Here is a 15,997-nt window from a genome sequence, read left to right as displayed (position 1 = left end):
AGTGTATCAACGCTGGCTAACAACTCAGATTTTATTAGCTGATGAAACAAATGACTTAAGCCTTTAGACAATTGACACATGTGATATAAGGTAATATTAAAGTGACAAACTGTTATATCACGTAGGATTAGTGTTAATTAACTTTCTAGACAGAAGCAGTATTGTTGTGGTTCTTAAGGGGATGCCCCTTAACGGGCTGCATTTTTAGCGTCATCTTCAAGCTCAGAGTGCAACTGATCTATGAATGAGAGATAGCTCAAAATTCTTACACACAGTCTCATTAGTAAAAGCATTTTCCAAACAATCATTGAGACATTTATTATGTTTTGTCACTGATAACAATATTTAAAGTAGTATAAAAAACCGAACACTATTTCACTTTGGTACCATTGTCTTTGGAACCACTTACTGCACAGCTTGGAAATAGAGTCACAGTACAGACAACATTCACTTAAGTGTTTTATGCCTCCAATTTCCTTTCCTGATGCTGATCTGTGAAAAAGACAAGTAATTTATTTTACTACAGCTAAAATATTTAAAAATATAGCTCAAATATCACCGACATCATCATCATGTTACAATTTTTTCAAGAAATAGTAGGCAAGGCATGTAGAGGATGTCATTCTAAATATCTGTACCAATTTTTGTGAGTTTAACTTCAGTCATTTGGGAGAAAAGTGTCCCTGAATGATGAAAATTCAAGCCTTCGGTAAATCGCAAAAAAGATTTACAAATTTATCAACTTACCACATGTTTAGAACGTTCCAGCTGAATACTCAAGTTTTCCTCCTGTTTCCTTGTCCTCCATTGTCTTTCTCTTCATTCTTTTCTTTATCCTTGACTTCTTGGTAGCAGTTTCTGCAGCTGTGTCTGCTTCAGTTACCGGCCGCCTATCAGTAGCAGTTAGAGCTGAAGCCATATTCCTTCCCGTCTGGGTGTTCAGTTTCTTCATAACATTGATCCTTGAAATTGCAACATCATTGAATGTTATTATTTCATCCATTACACCAATCTTCAGCACTGACAGCCTAACAAATACAGTTTTGGGTACTCTCTCCCATATACAGCTGTTGAAGCTTTCTTTTACATTCTGAGAGAGACCATGCATGCATTTCCTAAGTATGTTTTAATTTGACAGATCCGTATATATAGGCTTAATTCCCCCATTACAGCAAGTAGTAAGGAATGCTTGTGGATTTATTGTATGCCTGTAGCACTGCTCAACCAGTACTTGCACCTTTCGGACACGAACCATGCTGTAGGGTTTGGTCTGCTGACACTCTCTGAAACCATGTTACCCAAACAACTCGTCTCATGTTCTCCAAGTCCCCTACATTTCTCCTTATTGCTAGTCCACAATATTAGGTTCAAAAATGGTTCTAATGACCCTTAGCACTATGGGACTTAATAACTGAGGTCATCAGCCACCTAATCTTAGTACTACTTAAACCTAACTAACCTAAGGGTATTACACGTATGCGTGCCCGAGGCAAGATTCGAACCTGCGAACCGCGCGACTGCTACGGTAGCAGGTTCGAATCCTGCCTCGGGCATGGATGTGTGTGATGTCCTTAGGTTAGTTAGGTTGAAGTAGTTCTAAGTTCTGGGGGACTGATGACCAGAGATGTTAAGTCCCATAGTACTCAGAGCCATTTGAACCATTTTTCGAACCTGCGACAGTATCAGCAGCGCGGTTCCAGACTTGAGAGCCGGGCACAGCGGCCGACACAATATTGAGACAAAGGCTCAATTTCACTTTTTGTAAGACGACTTGCACCACCTATGTGTTTTCCATCTGACAGTTTTTTCCACTGAAGTCTTTACATAATTCTCTCAGCCGAGCTCCCATTCTTTTATGTACATGCACAACACATTCAAGCTTTTCTATCACAGTGTCCTCATATGGTCTGTCATTAACAACAGTAGTGTGTTCTTTACAGTCTCCATCCCCAAGGTAGCCTACATACCTAATACGACGACTGACTTCTGAACTTTTAAAAATGTTTAGAACTCCTTTCGTTTCCTTGTCTCCACTTGGGCCATCAAAGGTCTGTGCACAAACATGGTTGCCAGTAAATTTACTTGAACAATCCTGGCAGTGCTTTGTTAGATATTCATAATCTAGTATTTACCAGTTTTAATAAATGTGACAGTTTAAGAATGGTTCAAATGGCTCTGAGCACTATGGGACTCAGCTTCCGAGGTCATTAGTCCCCTAGAACTTAGATCTACTTAAACCTAACTAACCTAAGGACATCACACACATCCATAGCGAGGCTAGATTGGAACCTGCGACCGTAGTGGTCTCGCGGTTCCAGACTGCAGCGCCTAGAACCGCACGGCCACTTCGGCCGGCAAATGTGACAGTTACAATCCAATTTAGAGAAGTATGACCTCTCTTCTGCTAAGATCCATCAAACGCTGCTACAATGTCTGTATTCTCAGACAAGGCTACTGCTTCTTCTGCTGCTCTTTTCATTGAATGTTCAGTTACACTACGTAAAGCATTATGTATTAATTTATTGTATTTGTAAAAACCTCAGTGGAGGTAGAGGCAAATCCATCACTGCACAAAAAGTTTAGGCAGCTCTCCTTCCCGTTCCAATACATCGCATTGCATAAGCAAGCTGAATATTTACACTGTAATGTCGACTATCAGTTACCGGCGATGTCATTGTATCACTGTGCATCTTACACGAGTTACAGGAAATCACTAACAGACTTACAAGTCCCTTCCTTGCTGGAATGGCCTCAGAAACGTCAGTACTATCTTCACAATTGCAGTACTTACATTTCACAGCACTCTCCAAAAGTCTTGACAGCATATTTAGGTTCACAGTAACATTTTCGTCGTTATTGCGTCTCACAGTACTACTAGGCTTTTTCTTATTGCATTTAGGAAGCGAAAGTTTACGTCTAGAAGCACTGCCTGTAGTCACAGTTTCCGTGGGCAACTTTTAAAGCAACTGGTGTGTATAATTCGGTTGTGTTTGGAACTGGTTGTCGCGAAACTTTCGTTTGGGGCTAAATTTCTTTCCTTTGGAATATGTAACACAGGCAACACATACACAGAAACAAAACAACACACAATAACTACAAAATCACATGCATATGAAATTCCGAAATCATATATTCTCAGATCTTTGTTTACATTCTAACTATAGTCTTCTAGGCATATCTGTACTTTGGTTCCGGGTGTCAGTGCCTTCTAGAATAGACCTGTGATAACTATCTGTAGCTAACGACGGATAAAACGTACGAACAAAGTAATGCATCACTTATTCTGACGCACTTCAAACTGACAGATGGGCGTGGCCCTTGTACAACATTACGTTCAACCTCAAGTTTAGATCGAACGGAAAATGATAATCCCACAAACTATACATTCTTGAAATCAGCATGAAATGTTCTTTTCTATAGAGCAAAAAATTTTTTTTTCAAATTTTTGGTCATTTTCACGAGCATGTGCAAACCTGACACATCAAATTTTATTGCTTTCATTAGCTCTTATTCGTTAGTAGAATGACAGAATAATTACATGAATGAAGTTGTTTAATTTAAAATACATTTATATTTTATATCCTAGCGCAGGGAACAATAAGGGTTGTTTCGAATTCGGCTAACTGCAGATCGCGGTTCTTTACAGCCAAGTCCAATGTTGCAAGTTGTTCGGTGGTGTTTCCAAATTCAGAATAGCTGGGAGGGGATTCATTTCTGGCACTTATATTGCTATCCCATAACGTTTGACGTATCGGAGGAGAAGGGGATGCTAGCTAATGTTAGTAATTCTGGAGGAGAATTTGTCCAACACAAAACTATGGAAGCATAGCCAGTATTTCTCTACCCATTAGTGTTTTTAGCAAACACGATCACTTACTCGACTTATATTAAGCGTCCACCTGGGCGATTCTTTTGCAAATACATAAACAGGGTATCACACAACAACTACTGTTGAACTGTGTGCGAATTCCTGAGGTACAAAACTGTGGAGGTCATCGGTCCCTAGACTTACACACTACTTAAACTAACTTATGCTAAGAACAACACACACAAGCACATGTCCGAGGGAGGACTAGAACCTCCAGCGGGAGAGGCCGCACAATCCGTGACATGGCGCTTTAAACAGCTGGGCACTCCGCGCGGCTATCACACAATTTCGGGAACTACTGAAATGAGTAATGTCAGTCACATACAGTAGGCAGCATTGAGGAATAGCAACGTTAAGCTGTAAACAATCTCGGAAAGTTCCAAAGCGTGCCTTTGCCATAAACATCTTTTACAAAGACAATGACAACTGCGCAGAGGGAGCTCTGACGTTTTTCCAACTAAAAGAGTCATATTCGGGTTCCCTCAAAACACGCGATAAAAACATGAATTAAAATTACTGCAGAGACTGAATCTCCTCTAAAAAAGAAACCCACCAGTCTACCGAGAAGCGTTACTACTCCTCGGAATATCGAAGCCGCAAGTGTTTCAGTTTTAGGGAACCTACAGCTTTCTGCTCGTAAGCGGACAGCTCCGGGCAGTGTAACGAGAGCGTTTTGGCCGAATTATTATGATTTAAAGTTTCAACCGTACAAGTCACGGATCGTGCAACAATTGAAGCAGAAAAATTATCATTTTTGATTAGAATTCCGTCGACAAATTGTGACAAACATAAACGAGGACAATGGATTTCTGCACAAGATGTGCGAATCTGATGAGGCCCATTTTCGTCTCACAGGTCACAAATTACCATTACGTGACAGACAGAAACCCTAATGAAGTTCGTGAATGACATTTACATATCAACAAGGTGACAATATGGTGTACAATTTCGTCACACGTGGTCATCGTACTTTTACTTTTTCGAAAATGAAGAGCGGATCAAAGTGACTGTCACTTCGGATCGGTATGTTGACATGTTGCAGTCTTCTGTTACAACTGCTTTGAGCAGTGTTCCACAGCTACACGAACCCTGGTTTCAACAGGATGGTGAAACATCGCACGCTGCAAGGTAATCAATGGTAGTTGTGCGAGAATTGTTTGTTAACCATCTCATCACAAGATTCGAAACATTCTCTGGCCCCGAAGTTCGACAAGTTTGTACGTTTGACATTTTTTTCGTGTGTGGTTACTTTAAGGGTCGGCTCTACATGTCTCGGCCAAGAACACTAGAACAATTAAAATAAATAATTCAAGGCAAAATTCCTGATATCCCATCTGAGATAGTGCAGCACACAATGGGGAACATCACGAGCAGACTGGGAGAATGCGTACGTATATGAGGACACCACCAACAGAATGTAACTTTTAGACACTTGTAATTTGGACTAATATCTCTTAAAAGGCAAGTTGTAGTGGTTCAGTTGCTGCCAATAAGAGTTTTGTCGGAATTTTTTTTTCCATTTTTATTGGGTGCTTCAAAAGTTATAGTTTTTCTGTGTCACCCTGTATCAACCAGTACGTAACGTCATTCGTCACACGCACCGCACGCCGCTAAAAGCCATCCTCATACGCAAGGAGGCAGTTAATGTTGACGTGGACGTTAACGGGACGTCTGAACTCACGAATAACAGCGCCATCGGCACAGGGGACGAGCTGGTTAACGTAACTTGCTCGCCCAGCTCTCTCCAACGGCAGTTGTCGGGTTTATTTGGCTCGCAAATCACACAGTTTGTTTGCGAAAATGGACGCGCGTTAAATTTCTGCGCAAACTCTATTAAAAGCCACGTTTCCTCCATTGTCCATATCTATCTGTGCTGTTCTATTTGTAGTATGCATAAATGAAAACTACTGCAATCATGAATACCTCATAAGCCAATAAGTAAAATTCTATATCATATTAGTAAGGGCATCAGCTTATAAAGCTTTACAAACCTGCTCCTGAGAGACAGAGCTCTTATATTTACGTAACACTGAGAATTATAGAAATTCTCTCTATTAATTTAATAAAGAAGTCCCGCATCCACTTAGAAACACCAAATCCAGATATAGCGGGAAGCATTCTGTTATAGTTCAGCGACTCCACCAACTATGCTACACAGAAGTTCCGCAAGGAATGACTTCATGTTCTTCTGCAGGCTTTACTCTCCGACTTGTTATTAACTGGTATTCAATCATATATATTATTTCCCAAGTCAACATCTCTTTCCTCAATGCATACTAATCGTACAAGGATGAATCAGGAATCGTTAGAAAGGTTTTTAACTGGCTTCTGACATTGCATATAGATTTTGCGGTAAAACTTACTATTTGTGGAAAATTTTATCACAATGACACTTTTCACCATCGCATTATGGGTGGCCAGCTTCATACATGTATTTTATGAAGCTACCTTATTAATCACGAACAAGAGATATCCTTTTCATATTATCTTATTATAAATACCATTTTATTTGTTTTAAAGTACATATTCACTGGATAGATTGTATATAGCATTGTCATAGGTTATAATGTTGACGGCTACGCTATTGCATTATCTCTGCCCGTCATACAAATTGACTTTTCTAAAAGAATATGCTTTCCGAACGACAAACTTGATTGTCACTGTCGGTTAGAATTGTGATTTACACTGAAGCGCTAAATAAACTGGTATACGCATGCCTATTCAAAAACTGAGGCATCTAAACAAGCAGATCACGGCAGGTTATCAAGATTTAAGTGTGTCTGAACGTGATGTTGTAGCCGGCGCACGAACGATGGGACGCAGCACCTCCGAGGTAGCGATGAAGTGGGGATTTTCCAGTACCACTACTTCACAAGTGAGCCGTGATTATCAGGAATCCGGTAAAACGTCAAATCTCCGACATCTCTGTGGCCGGAAAAAGATCCTGCAAGAACGCGACCAACGACGACTGAAGAGAATCGTTCAGCTTGACAAAAAAGCAACCCTTCCGCAAATTTCTGGAAATTTCAGTGCTGGGCCATCAACAAGTGTCAGCGTGCGAACCATTCAACGAAACATCACCGACATGGCCGTTCTGAGCTTGATGACGGCGCGACAGAAAGCTTTACACCTCAAATGGTCTCGTCAACAGCTACATTCGACTGTTGATGACTGGAATCATGTTGCCTGGTCGGACGAGTCTCGTTTCAAATTGTATTGAGCAGGTGGACTTGTACGGGTATCGAGACAACCTCATAATCCATGGACCCTGCATGTCAGCAGGTGACTGTTCAAGCTGGTGGAGGCTCTTTAATGGCGTCGCGCGTGTGCAGTTGGAGTAATATGGGACCCTTGATACGTCTATATATAACACTGACAGGTAAAACGTATGTAAGCATCCTGTCAGATCACCTTCATCCATTCATATCCATTGTGCATTCCGACGGACAATGCGACACCCCACACATCCAAAATTGCTACAGAGTGGCTCTAGGAATACTATTCTGAGTTTAAACACTTCCGCTGGCCACCAAACTCCAAAGACATGAACATTATTTAGCATATCTGAGATGCCTTGCAACGTGCTGTTCAGAAGAGATCTCCACCCCCTCGTCCGCTTATGGATCTATGGACAGCTGTGCATGACTGGCGGTGTCAGTTTCGTCCAGTAGAGAATCGTTCAACGCGACAGAAATGCAACCATAAAGCGAATTTCTACAGACTTCAGACGTTAGTCGAATCCATGCTAAGTCGTGTTGCGCCATTTCTGCGTGCTCACTGGGGCCCTACACGACATTAGGCAGGTGTAGCATTTTATTTGGCTCTTCAGTGTGCCTGTTCCTACTACGGACTAACGTGCTTACGGTAATTGAACAAAGTTATAGATTATATGGTCCTACTGAGTTCTACTGTGGTACAAGCATTTCGTCTTCAGGCCACGAGTGGCCTACCGAGACCATCTGACCGCCGTGTCGTCCTCAGAGGAGGATGCGGATAGGAGGGGCGTGTGGTCAGCACATCGCTCTCCCGGTGGTTATGATGGCATTCTTGACCGATGCCGCTACTAATCGGTCTAGTAGCTCCTCAATTGGCATCACGAGGCTGAGTGTACCCCGAAAAATGGCAACAGCGCATGGCGGCCTGGATGGTCATCCATCCAAGTGCCGACCACGCCCAACAGCGCTTAACTTCGGTGATCTCACGGGAACCGGTGTATCCACTGCGGCAAGGTAGTTGCCACTGTGGTACAAGCCGGGACAAAAATTGGAAATTTGTGGTATGGTCTTATGGGACCAAAATTCTGAGGTCATTGGTCCCGAAGATTACACACTACTTAATCTGACTTAAAATAACTTACGCTGAGAACTACACACAACCCATGCCCGAGGGGGGACTCGAACCTCCGACGGGGGAAGCCGTACCGATTTTTTAAGCACTTTACCTCTCTTAGGTGTACACAATCTAAAGGTGTTTTACTGGCAAGTGGCGAGACGCCACCCAGCGTGCGACTTTTTGAATTACAAAGAGAAATAATTCACACCTCAATCTGCGAGCATCGCGCGTCCAGAAGACGCCGGATTGGCCGCGAAATGTTGCAGCAGCGGCGCGGTGTAATGACGTGCTGCACACGCAGCGTTTACCACGGCGCCGGGGGAAATCAGCGAGCCGCGAGGGGCAATATTTGATGGGGCTGTAATATCGAGACTAATCCACTGATCCTCAGACGATCACACTAGGCAAATCCAGTGACCAGGAATCGATATTTTCCACATGTATCTACATCTTTACTCCACAGCCCACAGCACGCCTTACGGTGTGTGGTGGTGGGTGCTTCGTGCACCACTGTTACTCCCTTCCCCCTCCCCCCTCTCCCATTGTAGTCAGGTATGGTTCACGGGAAGAACTTTTGTTGGCAATCCTCCGTATGAGCTTGAATCTTTCTAATTTGACGTACATAGCCTTTAAGTGGGATGTATGTAGTAGGGAGCAGTGAATTGATTGATTATTCTAGCAGTGTACGCTCTCGGAACTTTAACAGCAGACCACACCCGATTCTGCAACGTCTGCCTCAGGATTTGGGTGAGCTTCTCCATGACGATTTCACGCTTACTAAATGAACATGTAACGAAATGTGCTGTCATTTTTAGAACCTCTTGTCTTTCCTTTCTCAATCCTATCTGGTACGGATCCCAGACGGACGAGCAATATTCAGTCACTTGTCGGACGAGTGTTTTGTAAGCTGCATCCTCTGTTGCATTTTCTGAGTACTAGTTCAATGAACCTCACTTTGGAATCTGCCTCACTCGCGATTAATTTTATGTGGTCGTTCCACTTTACATAGCACTGTACGCCTCCTAGATATGTTATGAATGTGTTTTATTCCCGAATTTAGTAATCATACAATAAAGGGTCTTTCTACTGATTCGCAGTACGTTGTTTATGTTTTTATGTTTGTTTATGTTTATGTTATGTTTTTTCTGTTGAGGGTCACTCACGACTTCTTTCATCCAGCGTCGATCCTCTGCTGGTCTTACCGTAGTTCGCCGCAATTTTCTGTCGTCCGGACTTCTCTGTATACAACAACATGGTCCGCTAAGAGCGTAATACAATTTCCGACGTTATCCGACAGGTCATTTGTATACAGCTTGTAAATTTTTTAATATTTCAAACCTGAATGTCTCGAAAAATAAGCTTCACATGAAAAAATGTGTATAATCAAAGTTGATTATTTTCGAGGGGGACATCTGCTGGGGCTAACATTAGCCAGTAACCCCAACACCCTGGTGGTGGAGCGGGAGGCAACTTTAAAATTTCAAATGGGAACCCCATTTTTTATTGCAGAATTATATTCTACATAAACAACTACGTACCTTTTGTCTTCAGCAGTTCTTTTGTTCCTTGGTAGTTGGCGCTGTAATTCAAGAAAATCCATGTTCTCATTTTTGCGTGGAAACTGGTTACGGATAAATAAACATGTAACTAGGTTGTTTGGTTAGCTAGTTAGATAGTCAGATGATTTGTTTGATAATCAAAAGTTGTGTGACCTCATGACCACGAAACAAACAAAACTTATCGGAATCTGCGGAAAAAATTAATATTTGGGTCAACATATGTAAAACTCTAATTCCTCTCTCTCAAACCCCACCCTATGGGGAGAGAAGGAGAGTTTTAGTTTTAGCGATCAAAATTTACGAAGGAAATAAGTAATTTTTACTTACCCGTAACCGTTTTCCACCCAAAAATGAGAACATTGATTTTCTTAAATTACTGTGCCAAATACCAAGAATCAAAACAAATGTTTAAGACAAAATTTACCTAGTTTTTTATGTAGAATATAATTCTGCAATAAAAAATGGGGGTTCCCATCTGAAATTTTAAAGTTGCCTCCCCCTCACCCGCAGGGGGCAGGGGTGGCGGGCTAATTTTAGCACGAGCAGATGTCCCCCCTCCAAAATAATCAACTTTGATTATACACATTTTTTCGTGTGAAGCTTATTTTTCGAGTTATTCTAGTTTGCCAACTTAAAATTTACACCCTATATATTGCGAAAAGTAATGGTCCTGTACACTCACCTCGGGCACACCCAAAGTTACTTTTACGTCTGAAGACTGTTCCCCTTGAGAACGATATGCTTCTTTCTGTTTGCTAGAACCTCTTCAGTCCAGCCAGACAGCTGGTCAGATATTCCATAGGCTCGTATTTTGTTCACTAAGCGACACGGAGGAACTCTATCAAATCCATTCTGCAAGTCACGGAACACGGCTTCGACCTGGGTGCCTGTTTCTATTGTTTCCTGGGTCTCGTAGAGGTACAGAGCGACCTGGGATTCACGTGATTATTTGTTTTCGAAACCCATGTTGGTTTCTAAAGAGGAAAGTTTCGGCCTCCAGAAATGTTAAATCACGTCAGCATAAAACATGTTCTCAAATTATAGAACAGACCGATGTCAGAAGTACAGGCTTGTAGTTTTGTGTATCTGTTCGACGATACTTTTTGAACCAGACAGAGAGACGATGGTAAAAATCTGCAACTAATGGCAGCTTATAGGATATTTCTAAGTAAAGTGTAAGATACAGATGTTTTCATTACATATAGTAATCATACTGCACTTGTGACATTGCCAGTTACTTTTCCAGTTCACTCTGTACTGATTTTGTAACTTGCCACTGGATGAAATTTCTTAAACTATTTCTCCATCAATATACAGCATAATTTGCTGTTTTTTGCTTGGATGTTCGAGTGTGATGAAACTCGAATAAAAAAATCTTGGCAAACTAAAATGAGAGGCCGTTATGCACTCATCAATAAGCAAAGCGTAGCACGTCTGTAGATTACAACCGTAGAATCAGTTATGCTAACGTTTTATTTCCATTACTTTTTATGGTTTGGATACAGAGGACAGTTACGAGCGCTGTGGATTTACTTATTCTGCATTTCAAGTATTAGGCTTTTGCCCATTACTATGCCCACTGCGATGGCTTCCTGTACACTAATTGAGCAAGGTAAATGGACATTTACAAAAAGTGGAATGTACTTATGGAAATATACACGAACATTTGTGAAAATCGCAACAATGTTAACGATGTTGTTGTTGTTGTTGTTGTTGTGGTCTTCAGTCCTGAGACTGGTTTGATGCAGCTCATTGTACTTATTAGATTTTACGTATTTTGTTTTTACCACTTGACTCTGTGACTTCGGTTTTATATTTTAATTCCTAAATCTTTTACGGATATTGATACTGTATTATCTAAAATATTTGTTTTGCCCTCATGCTACTCTGATTTACTTACACATTATAATTACTGTAAATGTCGTCTGATTCTTTCAGTTTTTCATAAATCGCGGTACTCTCCAAGCACAACAGTGAAAACTGCGACCAAAACGCCAATTCATCCAATGTAACGGCCACATGGACAATGTCGCCATGGAAACAACGTAATCCACACATCTCTTTTTGCACCAATAGGCACTATACAACGTGACCTGGGCAACAGTGTGCTACAACATGGTCTTTGACAGCGCCTCCACGGGAACAGGGTAATCTATATATATATCTTTGGACGCCAGCAGGCACCGTACAACTTCGCCTAGGCAACAGCGTGCTTCAGCGTGGTCTTTGACAAGCAACGACCAACACATCACAACACCATTTCCATGGAAACGGCGTCGCCTGGAAGTACCAGCACGCACTATCAGCTGGCGTTCAATGTTCGCACACACTTTTTTGTTGGTACATTTACAATTAAAGTTTATTTAAAGTTAAGCAATTTTATTAATGGCATGCACTATTTATTTAAAAGCAAAACTTGCTTACTGATATACATACTACTGAACTGTTAGTTTCATACTTCAATTATATATCATAAATATTTTTACGTAAAGTACTGTAAGGTTCCATTGGCTCCAACTGACGCAATGCAACAAATTGACGCACTGTCAAGCACTTTTTAACGCGTGGCAGTACAGCCACTAGCAGTAGTTATCGTCTTGACAACACACAGCTGCTCAGCACATCGCCAGCTCCAACAAATATATGAAACATAACGACTTTCTAGTTTAATCTTTGTATATCTCATGCAAGTCTGAGTTGTCTAACTACCATGCACTTTCGTAGTCTTCACAGTGCAGTCAATGCGAAGATGGCTTCCTGTACGTGCCGAAATCGTTATTTTTAAATAGATGGTATTTTGCCATTTGGGGCTGTTTTTTCATAAGTAAGAAAGTGCAGTGATAAGTAACTGGACGCTATTTCGGGAGGGCAACAAGGTTTAAGTTTTCCGTGGGCCAAAAACTAGATGCTGAGATGATTTCTGCGATGCAGCAACAGTTCTTACTGGACGTCCGCGACGAACAAGTTACTCGACAACAACGTACCAGACATCTTTAACAGGTGACACGTCAGGTGGAGATGTATGCCGGCGAAGTAGTGCTACTCTTCGTTCAACAAATAGAGCTCCTTTATTCACCCTTACATTGGTTAGGCATTAGTCTGTTAAAGTACATGGCAAAAGCATAGGTTCAAGTTGCACTCGCCTGATAGCACTATATTTGGTCACTCGAGTCACCAGTAATGGCGTCCACGTGTTCAAAGACGTCTCAGGCGTCTGTAGTTTGTGGACAACGACAAGCGACGCAGGAGCGTGCCTGCTACCAGTCAACACCCCGTTCGGGCTAATGGATAAGATGGTGGTCATGTCTTGTATTCACAGCACGTGAGCTACCACACATTTTTTTACTGATTCCAGCCTGTTCTACACCTAACGAAATGTATGCTGAACATATTTAGCAGGAATCTGCAGTTCTAGTCTGTTCCAACCCCATGAATGATGACATTAAACGCTTCCTCGAGGACTTTTCTTTGTATTTAAAAGTGGCATATTTTTTTGACATACTGATTAATCATTGAAGTCTAAAAATTCCGGTTGTTTGGTACATATTTAGTACGTACTTGAATTGCTCATATTATGATCACTGTTTATAAAAAAAATTGTTCATTGATTGCAACGATTTGCTGTGTTATCCAGATGAAACAGTAGTGGGCAAGACACAGCAATAGCTGAAGAAGTGTCATATTAATAATTATGTTATTGAAGTTTCGATAGGAGTTTATTTTATGGACTACATTCAAAGACAACATGAAAAAAAGACGGACTACGAAGGAATCATCCGAATGGGACTGAAATCGATAGATATGGTGTGCATGTACAGACAGATGAATGATTACAATTTCAGACAAACTTTATTATTTACTCAAGAGAAACAGCTTGAAAAATTTAGTAAGTCAACAACGCATTGGTAAACCTCTTGCCCTTATGGAAGCAGTAACGCGACTTGGCAGTGATTGATAGAGTTGTTTGCATAAACTACCTATCGTGCCAAAGTCTGTCAGATTTCTGTGATAGATCGTCAATATTCCGAGATGATTGGAGGGCCATACGCTTAACGATCCATACCAGATTATGTACATGACAAACTATCAGTGCAGTGCAGTGCAGGAAACCGTTCAGTGAAATCATAGTAAGAAACAAAACGAACAAAATCTTCCTTAAGATCTCACTTCATTAAATCAATTATAACGTAAAATATTTTCACTGTTTACAGTTTTCAATAAGCATAAACACACTGATGATGGCACAGAGGTAAGAAACATTTTTGAATAAAAAGAAAAAGCAGTGCGTTTGCAAAAAAAAAAAAGGCGCAACTCATACCGTATAATTTAACCGCAAATGCAGAAAGAAAGGACAACAGCTGCAGATTCAAAAGATGAAGATATATATACTTCGCAAGAACTTTCCTTATAGCGAGTTTACTTTCTGACAAATTAGCAATCGTGTTAATATTTCTGACCACTAGGGAAACATTACAGTCATTGGTCTTTCGAACAAGAATTAAAGCATATACATGATTTATAACAATTAACATCGACCTTTCAGATAGTACTTCTAAGAAACACCCCGTATCTTCTAGAAAACAAAAGGTGAAAAAAATATACTACCTTTTTCTATCTTCTACAGCTGTCAATATTTGATATTTAATATGCAAATTGCACCAAAAAGACGCACTTTCGGCTACAGCTACATCATACTCCACAAACCTCCTTATGGTTTGTGGTGGAGGGTACTTTCGGTGCCACTATCTGATCACTCCAACCCTGTTACACTCACGAATAGGGCGTGGGAAGGATGATTGTCGGTAAGCTTCTGTATTGACTCTAATTTCTCGAATTTTCTCCTCGTATTCAATACGCGAAATGTATGTGGGGGGAAGTAACACGTTGTCCAACTCCTCCTAAAAACTGCTGTCCTGAAATTTCGATAGTAAATATCTCCGTGATGCACAACGCCTCTCTTGTAACGTCTGCCAGTGAAATTAGTTTAGCATCTCCATAACGCTCTCTCGCCAGCTAATCAATCCCGTTACGAAACGCGCCGCTCATCGTTGGATCTTCTCTATCTCCTCTATCAGTCCTACCTGAAATGGATCCCAGACAGATGAACAGTACTCAAGAATTGGGAGGACAAGCGCCTTATAAACCACTTCTTTCGTGGATGAATTACATTTCCTTAAGATTCTTCCTATTAATCTGAGTCTGGTATCTGCGTTTCCCACACTCTGTTTTATGTGGTCATCCCACATAAGGTCGCTCTGGATAGTTACGCCTATATATTTTGTGACAAACACTGCTGCAGCTGTTTGTCACCAATAGTATAGCTGTACAGTAGTGCATTTCTTTTCCCATATATGCGCAATATCTTACATTTATTTACATTTAGGATCACTGCCAGAGACTGCACCATTCATCACTTCTCTACAGGTAGTTCTGCAAATTCTTATTATCTTCTGGCGTTGCTACTTTGGTATAGGCAACTGCATCATCTGCGAATAGCCTTAAGGAGCATCTGACGCTTTCTACTGGATCGTCTATGAGTCTTGTAAACAGCAACGGTCCTATCACACTTCCCTGTGGTACCCCGGATATTATCTTTACATCTGCCGATTTTGTTCCGTTAAGAGCGACATGTTGAGTTCTATCTGCAAGAAAGTCTTGAATCTAATCGCATATATATTCCGATACTTCATAAGCTCGTATTTTTTTAAATTTTTTCATTACACGACAATGCGGGCCGGTACCAAATGCCTTTCTGAAATCAACTAAGAGGGCATCAACCTGAGCGCCACTGTTGGGTTGGGGTTGGGTTGTTTGGGGAAGGAGACCAGACAACGAGGACATCGGTCTCATTGGATTAAGGAAGGAAGGGGAAGGAAGTCGGCCGTGCCCTTTCAAAGGAAACATCCCGGCATTTGCTTGGAGCGATTTAGGGAAATTACGGAAAACCTAAATCAGGATGGCCGGACGCGGGATTGAACCGTCGTCCTCCCGAATACGAGTCGAACGCCATTGTTCACTGCTCTGTGGATCTCAAGGAGGAACAGAGCAAGTTGAGTTTCGCAGGATCTCTGTTTGCGGGATCCATGTTGATTTTGATAGAGGAGATGTTCATTTTCCAAGAACGTCATAATTCTGGAGCATAAAACATGTTCCATAATTCTACAACAGATTGACGTCAACGGTACGGGTCTATAATTGTGTGGAATTGTCTTGCGACTCTTCTTAAAAACGAGAGTGC

At 41.3% G+C, this 15,997-nt stretch overlaps 1 long non-coding RNA gene across 1 annotated transcript in view; it reads right to left on the bottom strand.

Annotated features, from left to right (window-relative positions):
- Positions 1–408: 408 nt before the first annotated feature.
- Positions 409–15,997, bottom strand: part of LOC126308845 (uncharacterized) — a 37,838-nt gene continuing 22,249 nt past the window's right edge. The window contains exons 2-3 of the long non-coding RNA XR_007554346.1: positions 748–962; positions 409–492 (exon numbers count right to left, since the gene is read on the bottom strand). This is a non-coding gene — a long non-coding RNA (uncharacterized LOC126308845). The remainder of the gene's footprint in view (positions 493–747; positions 963–15,997) is intronic.

This window comes from Schistocerca gregaria, chromosome 1 (assembly GCF_023897955.1).
Source record: "Schistocerca gregaria isolate iqSchGreg1 chromosome 1, iqSchGreg1.2, whole genome shotgun sequence".
NCBI classification, from domain to species: Eukaryota; Metazoa; Arthropoda; class Insecta; order Orthoptera; family Acrididae; genus Schistocerca; species Schistocerca gregaria.
This window is presented reverse-complemented; position numbering and strand designations above follow the sequence as displayed.